The sequence below is a fragment of the Eufriesea mexicana genome, unplaced genomic scaffold, assembly GCF_001483705.2.
Source record: "Eufriesea mexicana isolate 0111107269 unplaced genomic scaffold, ASM148370v2 scaffold11624, whole genome shotgun sequence".
In the NCBI taxonomy this organism is placed as follows: Eukaryota; Metazoa; Arthropoda; class Insecta; order Hymenoptera; family Apidae; genus Eufriesea; species Eufriesea mexicana.
Window position 1 is genome coordinate 4021 of NW_016919230.1, and position 9287 is coordinate 13307.

A 9287-nucleotide genomic window follows, 5' to 3' on the forward strand; every position below is an offset into this window, starting at 1 on the left:
GGAGAGGCATCTTTCCGATCATCTAAAAATTTATTAATTATAAAGTGGGCGGACAAAAAGGATGTATACATGCTTTCTACTATACATACATTAGAATTTACAACGGTTTCTAGGCATGACGGAAAAAAAATTATTCAAGAAACTCTATGCGTAGTAGATTACAATAATTCTATGGGTGCCGTCGATAAAGCAGATATGGTAAATAAGTACTGTGAGTTCAACGCGCAAATCTCTAAAATGGTACCGCAAATTTTTCTTTCATTTATTAGACACACGCGTGTGGAATGCGTATTGTCTGTATAAACGTAAAAATAAACATAAAATGCGAAAAGCCATTTCTATGGCCAACTTTCACTTAGAATTAATCTGGAAAATACTGGAAAATATCATAAGACTACTAATTATCATCACAGAACAGTCAATAATAATCCATTACGATTAATAGAGCGACATTTTTCTTCACTCTATGTACCAGTTGGAAAAAACCGAAATAGAAGGTGCATTGTTTGCAGTGCAAATGACAAAAGACGCGAGTCTAGAGTCTCTGCGTTGACCATTGTTTTAGAATTTACCATACTGAATTAAATTATTAAGAATTATAATTTCATGTCTAACTACCCCAAATTGTATATTTACTTATAATAATAGCAAAATTTCTAAATATGTAAATAATTTAATATTCATACAGTATACTCATTTTCATGTTTTTCATATATTACGATGAAACAGTTGTTATGTAGCTCTTAAAAAAGTGTACATACAAGACAATCATAAAGTGGCGTTGAAAGACGTAAGTTCGAAGACTACCGACGTGTAAACTGCAGACTTGACGCCGCGGTGCCCGGTCAGTGGCGTCACTCCAGCGGAGCGGGCTGCCGTACGGAAGGGGTTAAACGTTCTCTCCACGCAAATTAAAGATTTTCATTTCAAAAACTTTAGCATTAATAAGCACTTGTTCTACGCAAACAACATTAATGACCACAAACACGCATGCCACATTCTAAAATAAAACAAACTTGAATATTTTACATATAGTGCAAAAAATGAAAAACGAAAAATAATCTTATTAAAGAACCTCGAAGGAGGTTTTCATCCCGAAACAGTCCTTGGGGAACTACAAAAAAATTAAATTAAAACGTTATGTTTATTTCGATCAAAAACTTTACAACCAAAAAATCCATAAAAGAGGGCAGGAACCTTTCTTTCTATCTCATTCAATTCTACCCCGATAGCAAGATAGAAAATTTAAAACATTAAAATTCTTTTATACTCTCTCGTTTTATGAGAGAATATAAAGAAAACGGATAGACTACAATGCAAATGCTGTCAACGTATCGGTTACGTTGCAGCTAATTGCATCCTTGAATATCGGTGACAGATTCAAACGGAGCTGAGGTCAAGCCTTTCTGTGCAAACTGTAAAAGCTTCGAGCACCCGGCCTCTTACAGAGGTTGCCCGTATGGGGATATTTAGCTTTTAAGTTGGTATGTATGAGAGGTGATGCGTGGTGACGAGTGAATGTGGATGGTTGGTAAAACGGGAAAACAAAAGAATCGCGAAGTACAAGTGAGTGTGTGTCCGACCATGTGGTGCGTGAATGTCCCTTTGCCGCGTGAGAATGTGCGATGAATAATAATCTAGAACTGTTGTGAGAATCCTTGTAAAATTTAATATTATTAATAAATAGTTTACTAAGTGACACCGTCAAGTTTCCATTATCCACCATAAAAATGAAATATTCGTAGAAAGAAAGGTTAAAAGGTTTTGGCTACAAAGGTTTGCTTTATAAGGAGAAGATGGAGATTCGAGATACTAATTAGCGCGAGTGGGAGCCTGCACGTTATATTGTCATTATCTAAGCCAGAGAAGGCGTAATTGCGTGCACGAGATAATCATTGAAATTATCATATTTTAACTGTAATACGCTTTCAGCCTTCAATTATATGTATCTTCCTCCTTTTTCGTCTAAAGAATATCGAGTCTGCGCGAAGAGGTCGAGACATCGATAAACGAACGCGGTAAGGCGAAATTAAAATCGAAAGTTTAATTTTAACGAAAGGGAAAAACAATATAAAAGAACCGTAATTTCACAGATTTTATTCGAACAGCTCAAAAGAATAAAAATGTGGGTGACAACAGCCTTCTTTCTTTCATCTATTTCGGTAGAATCGATTACCTGCCAAATCGCGGGTAATTGATTGATTCAGAATCAAACGAATCACTCGCGAAAATTCGACGCAACTATAACTGTATCGAGTTGTGTTACTATAATAGCTTATACTGCTAAATGTATTTCATGCAATTCTCAAAAAGAAGAATAGACAGAAAGGAAGATGACAAAGAAATTGCAATTCCAATTTAATGTAATTCATTATTAACCTTTTGCGGACGAGCGCCTTACATGTGCGTTTTGTGGAAGCCATCAGTTTGGCCGAGGAATGTATATATGCGTTCGACGAAACATCCAAAAGGGCCGAGGGACGCATATATGTGTCCCACGTAAACGCATGCTGTAGCCGAGAAACACATATATACGCCCGCTGTTGCGGCATTATACCCACATGTCTCAAGTGATAGACTGTTTTATGTCATTGTCAGCGTCGCTATGAACGAAAATCGCATTTAACCGTTTGAGTGCCACGGGTCTTTATTGTTTTCCAATCGAAAATTGCCAAGCGACGCGACAGCGCTTGTCATATTCCGTGTTCCAAAATGCCAACGAGCGCGATTGCGCTGTTTTTTATTTTGTAGCGGAAGGATAAGGATATAGGGCTAGTGGTCCAGAAGACTTTCTTCATCAAAGGTTTTTATTTTACTGACTGCCCTTCGGCTGGAGAAGATTTGACACCCCTCGGCCGATCGTCACACCATCGATGAGTTCAAGTGTTTTAGGCGTAAACATTCGGAGACACTGCCTGTCGCCTGACTGTTTACGCCGTCTAGTCTAAGATCGCTTACAATTTATATGCGATAAGCTTTAATTCTTTCAGTTTAGTATTGTTCTGAAATTCTTCTGAGCATAAGTAGTGACATCAGTGTGTTTAAATCACAAAAATATTATTTTAATATTTTATTGCATATATAAAAGGTATGTGCAGTAATATTTTCACTTATTTTTTATGTAATCTACAGCATAATTTTATTTTATTTTTATTCTATGCCCTTCGGCAATTTAATGTCTTCTAAACGTAAAACGAGTAGCATAATAGAGGATTCGAATTACAACAGCAATGAAAACAATGTTATTTTTAAAAGAAGAAGAATTAATAACGACGATTCTGATTCTGACACCAATATTCATAATACTGGTCACATTTCGAAATATATTAGGATTATGGAAAATGAATATAATGTCCAAGACAATTCACTCCAATTCAAAAAAAAATCAGGACCGCAATACCTTTTACCTAATACTGCCAAACCGATCGAATATTTTAATATCTTTTTTACTAACTCTCTTTGGCCAATGATGGTTGAGGAAAAAAACAGATATGCCGAAGAATTGTTATCGATATCCATAGCAAATCATAAGTCTAGAATTGGTATTCTAGTCACTATCGTGGAAATGAAGGCATCTGTAGCCGTTTTATTGGAAATGGGAAGAACGAAAAAGCCAACAATTTATTCATATTGAGCTATAAATTCAAGAGCTATACCTCGGTTTAAAAAAATGTTTCGAAGGAACAGATTTCAAAATATTTTAAGATGCGAAAATCCCGCTAGAGAAAAAAGAAGCGAATAAACATATAAAGCAGTGGCTTGCCGACGGTATCGTACAACCTTCTCTCTCCGGCTACGCTAGCCTGATGGTACTCGTCAAAAAGAAAGATGATACAACCAGGCTTTGGGTAGACTATCGAAAATTAAATAAGAAAATAATAAGAAAAAAGTTTTAACATACATGAACGATCTAATTGTCCTCTTAGCGGACTACACAAGTGGTATATAAAATCTAGAGATGATATTACGCGTTGCGGATGTATTCCTACAGACAAAAATAGAGTTCTAGGGCACATAATCTAAAACGAAAGAGTTCGCCCATCAGAGAGAAAAACCGAGGCAGCCATGAAACTCCCTCAACTACAAAAGTTCAAGCAGAATCTAAATTTCCTGGGCCTAGCCGGTTAGTTTCGAAAATTCATTCCAAATTATTCCGCGATAGTCCGACCATAAGCAAACCTGCTAAAGTCGAAAGTTAAGTTTTACTTTTACAAAAAAAAAAAAAAAAAAAAAAAAAAAAAAAAAAAGAGTTATGATACCGAGTACCAAACATAAATCCGTAAAAACCAAAAACAATAGAAAGAAAACACCCGAAACAATCATTTATTATAATAAAACTAAATTTGGCGTCGACATGGTTGACCAAATAGCGCGAAAATATAGCGTCAAAATCCAAATGCAGTAGATGGCCTGTACAAGTATTTCTTAGTATCTTGGATTTCGCTGGAATTAATGCATGGATACTCAATCATGAAACAACTGGGTTGAAAATATCAAGGCAACAATTACTGTTACAATTAGCAGACGAGCTCGTGGCAGAGTACCGCAACTTTCAGGAAAAAGAAAAGGAAAACCAACTAAATTCTACCAACTCCAACATGTCTACCAACTCCATTATGTTTTTACAAGCATGTCTGTAAATTTTAATATTTGTATCCAAATGTTTTAAATTCAAATTAATCTTCATTTTTTATCAGCTATCTTATTAAATAAATAAGTATTTTATTATTGTTTTTTATATTATATTCTACATAATTTAGTTCACTGCATTATTATAGCAATGGTTTTCATAAGAATAAAAGCGTGTAGACCGAAAAAGTGTAAAATTGCTCCAATTTTAACTTTTTTTACCTAAGACTGAAGGGTAGTCGTGCATCGAAAGAAACCGAATAGAACAAAAGAAGCGCGATCGCGACGCTTGACACTTAAACGGCTAAATACGTCACTCCAGAATCCAGGCATTAATCCTATCGAACATGTCTGGAACGAATTGGAAAAAAGGATTCGAAAACATCATATAACAAACAAAGCAGACTCGAAGAATGTTCTTTTACAAGAATGGAGTAAAATCGAGCCGGATTTTACAACAAAATTAGTTGATTCAATGCTCAAACGAATAAAGGAAGTCCCCAAAAGGGAAGAAGGGCCAATTAAATATTATTACGGGTTTTGCATATCCGCCCGGTACCCGGCCTAGTAACAAGAGCGAACTGTAACTTCCGGGAAACAGTAATCCAGCACCTTCCAGAATATTCAGGCGGAGACTTCCAACTTTCGGAATAGAAATTCAGAACCTAGAATACTAGAATGTTCGGGTAAAGAACAATCGCGGCTGTTCACTATAAAAAGGAGCGTCTTCGACCGCAGTTCAGCTAATTGAGCTGACAGTGTTCAATGGGGTTAATCTAATTCTACGTCGTGTACATTTGGAATTTTTCAGTAATCCAGCAATCGAACTCATAGACGAGAAGTTCTAAGTGCGATCTGTAACAATATTCATATTTAATTCCAAGTCATTTTTAAATGTTTTTATTCGGGTGTGCCAATATCTTTGTCCTCCCATAAAATGTTCAATAAATGCATTTGTGTTATTGTTTCGTGAATCAATGTATTTATATTACTGCTTCTACTATGTAATAAACTAAAATATTGGGTTGGTAAATAAGTTCGTGCAGTTTTTTCTTTACTATTTTATGTACCTTTATGAAATACATTTTATTCAATGTTACATATTACCTTGTAGTTTTTGTTTTGCCCTATAAGATGGTATTAACCTTTATTACTTTTTTATTTATATTGAAAATAAGACACGTTTTAACGTATCGAATATACAAAAAGTAATCTGTCAAGAGAAATAGATATATCTTTAAACTATGCGTCGAAGAGGTTCCGGGAATGCGTGAAGTGTTTATTTTACACTCTAGAGATTTGACTCTCTGCGAGAATAGATATACCTTCCTTGAGAGAAATAATAAAGAACATTATAATATAACATAACTATTTCTTTCCATAATCCCAATAGTTTATAAAAAAAAATATACAATGCTTCAAGTTGATAAAAAAGAACACCTCCGACATGTACTTTTGGCCGAATTCAATCGTGGCTCTAGTGCAGCTCAAGCGGCTCGAAATATTAACTCAATCTAAGTTTAATTGTTACAGGGGACGAAAAGTGATGCCTCTACGTGCATATGAAAAACCGCAAGCAGCGGGCAGACAAGAACCAACAAACGACGCCACGTGTCAAGCAGGATTTGCATCCACAAAAGTTAATGCTCTGTGTTTGGTGACACATGGAAGAAATAATACATTGGGAACTGCTTGACAGAAACAGTACTATCAATACTGAAGTCTACTTTCAACAAATGAGATGTCTGGCAGAAGCAGTGCGTCAAAAACGTCCAAATACACGATACGAGATTATTCTTCAACATAATAATGCTCGCCCGCATGTCGCAAAATTGACGAAAACGGTGATTCACGAGCTTGGTTGGGAAATTCCTCAACATGCATCGCATTTCTCCAGATATTGCTCCGTCTATCACCTGTTCCGATCACTCTCAAATGCGTTACGCGGAGTTTCGTTCGATAATGAGGAAGAATTGCAGTTCTGGCTTGAAAATTGGTTTGCTTCAAAAGAGGTAGAATTTTATCGTCGTGGAATTACGAAACTGCCGGAACGCCGGTAAGAAATTATTGATAAAGAAAGAGAATACTTAATTGACTACTTGTAGTGTGTATTTTTGAAAAAATAAAAAGTTATTATTACTCAAGAAACCACACGAACTTATTTACCAACCCAATAGATAATAAATGAGTATGAGTATACTTTGAAACTGCTGCTTTTATATAGCTCTGATTTATGTACAATTTATTTATTTCTGAGATTCCATATAACTCGGTACGAATCCATTCAATTTGTATTATTTCTGAATTTCTTATAGCGCGGTTATGATTTCCATATAACTCGGTATAAATTAATCTGTTTTGTCTTAATACTATGTTTACCATAACGCAGTTTACATAGAATGCATTTCCTGATTTCAATTAATTCTGATTTTCCTATAACACGGTACGAATTAATATCGCGTTATAACAAACCTAACTATATATATATAGAGGGTGATGTCCCAGCAAGGGTAATACAAATGAGAAAGGGATGATCTACACGGAAAAACGAATCGAAAAGAAAGAATACAATTTTTTTTATTCGAAGCCTCATTTTCGAGGAAACCGCCATTCAATAATCACCGAGTGCGCACACTTGGCTATGGCTTATATCGATAAATCAACAATACAGCAGTATCGATAGTACAATCAAGGAGGGAGTGATTTTACATGAAAGAACAGATCGAAAATGAATAAAAAATTTTCATTCAAAGTTTCATTGTCGAGAGAATCGAATTTGAATATTCACTCGGCTAAGGCGGATAGATCATCAATAGGATTGGTGTATTCGATAGATATTCAAATTCCATTTCCTTGACAACAAAGCTTCAAATAAACAAATTTTATTCTTTATTTTTGATTTGCTTTTTCACGTAGAATCACTCTTTTCTCGGTTGTTCCATCAATGCCGGTGTATTGATGGTCTATCCACCTAACAAGGAAAGTGCAAAAGCCTTCGAATCACCCGTTTTAGTTTAAATCTTGCACATTGGTAGATTTCATTTCCTAGTTTATGGAACTATACAATTATAGGGGTAAACACTCAATAGTCTTTTAAATATTTGCAATTAAAAATTCCTTGCTTTTTTATGTTATCTATTCATACTACCTACCAAAATGCTGTTTGGCGTGGTAATAATGTACTGAAATTCCTACGCGATATACTGATGCTTCGATTCCTGTGAACGGAGATAAAAATTTTTTTCATTTTCTAAAACGTGTTTTTTGCTTTGTATCAGCATACCGCGCGTTAAAATCTATCATACACTTTTACATACGATAAACTGATACAAAGTAAAAAAAAAAAAACGTTTAGAAAAATGAAACAAAATTTGTCCCTTATTTACAGGTATTGAAACAACCCGAATATATCGCATAGGATGTTCAACACATTGTTACTAAACCAAACAAGTATTTGGTAAACAGTGTGTATAGAAATCCATATAAGAAAGTAATGAATATTCAATTGCAAAAATTTAAAAAAACTAGTGAGTCTTTGTTCCTATAACAGTATATTTTCATAAATAAGGAAACGAAATCTACCAATGTGCAAAATCTGAACTAAATCTGTGACCCAAAGGCTTTGCACTCTTTTTGTAATACATAGTTAAGTGCACGTGTACTCGGTGAATATTCAAAATCGATTTTCTCCAAAACCAAGCTTCCATTTAAAAAATTTAAATTCTTTCTTCCAATTTGTTTCTGCATGTAGAATCGCCTCCTTCTCTGTTGTACTATCGCTGCTGGAACACGCTGTATAAATATAAATATAATATATATAAATATAAAAATAAATAAATATACATCGTTAACATATAAAAATAAATATATTGAACTTACCAGTATGTTTCAAATCATTGTGCACCTCATCATCGAAACATTCTCCATAAATGGACACTCTACCTTTGACAGTTCCAGTAGGATCACCACCTAATTCAAAACAAAGTATTAGGAAAGTGTAAACATTCGTAAGCCATTTAATTGATTCATTTTATTAGCATTCAGTAAAATTGCATAATGTTGCTAAAGATATACAATTTTATTTTATACATTTTCATCTAATAGCTAAATAAATTGTTTTCTAACCCAATTAATGAATAAACTAGAATTATTTGAATTTGGACATAGAACGTTTATGTTTACTACTACTACCACAGAAGATAATTTTCTACTTTCTTTTGTTACGTACAACTATTAATTTGTAATTATTCTTGTTTAAATTAAACTGATAGTCTAGAAATCTGTTCTATAAAACAATTTATAATTTATTAATAACAATATAAACTACAACGAAAAATAGAAAACAAGATAATAAAGAAAATTGATGACATTAGAATACATCTACAGGTATTGAGTCAACTTAATAAAAGAGACGGGTATTGACTCAACTTTATCCCCGATTTGATCTTGTATTCATAAAATTGAAGTACAATATAAAGTAATAGAAAGAACATACCTTGTACCACAAAACCTCGAATAACTCTGTGAAATTTCGTTCCATTATATTATCCACATCATGAAATTCAGCAAAATTGCAGCACGTAATTGGTATATGTTTCCAGTAAAGCACAATAACATCTTCACCTATCCTGTAAAACGGAATATTGTATCAATTATTT

General features: G+C 34.1%; 1 pseudogene; it reads left to right on the forward strand.

Annotated features, from left to right (window-relative positions):
* Nucleotides 1–6325, forward strand: part of LOC108553659 (uncharacterized) — an 8155-nt pseudogene extending 1830 nt beyond the window's left edge.
* Nucleotides 6326–9287: the final 2962 nt, after the last annotated feature.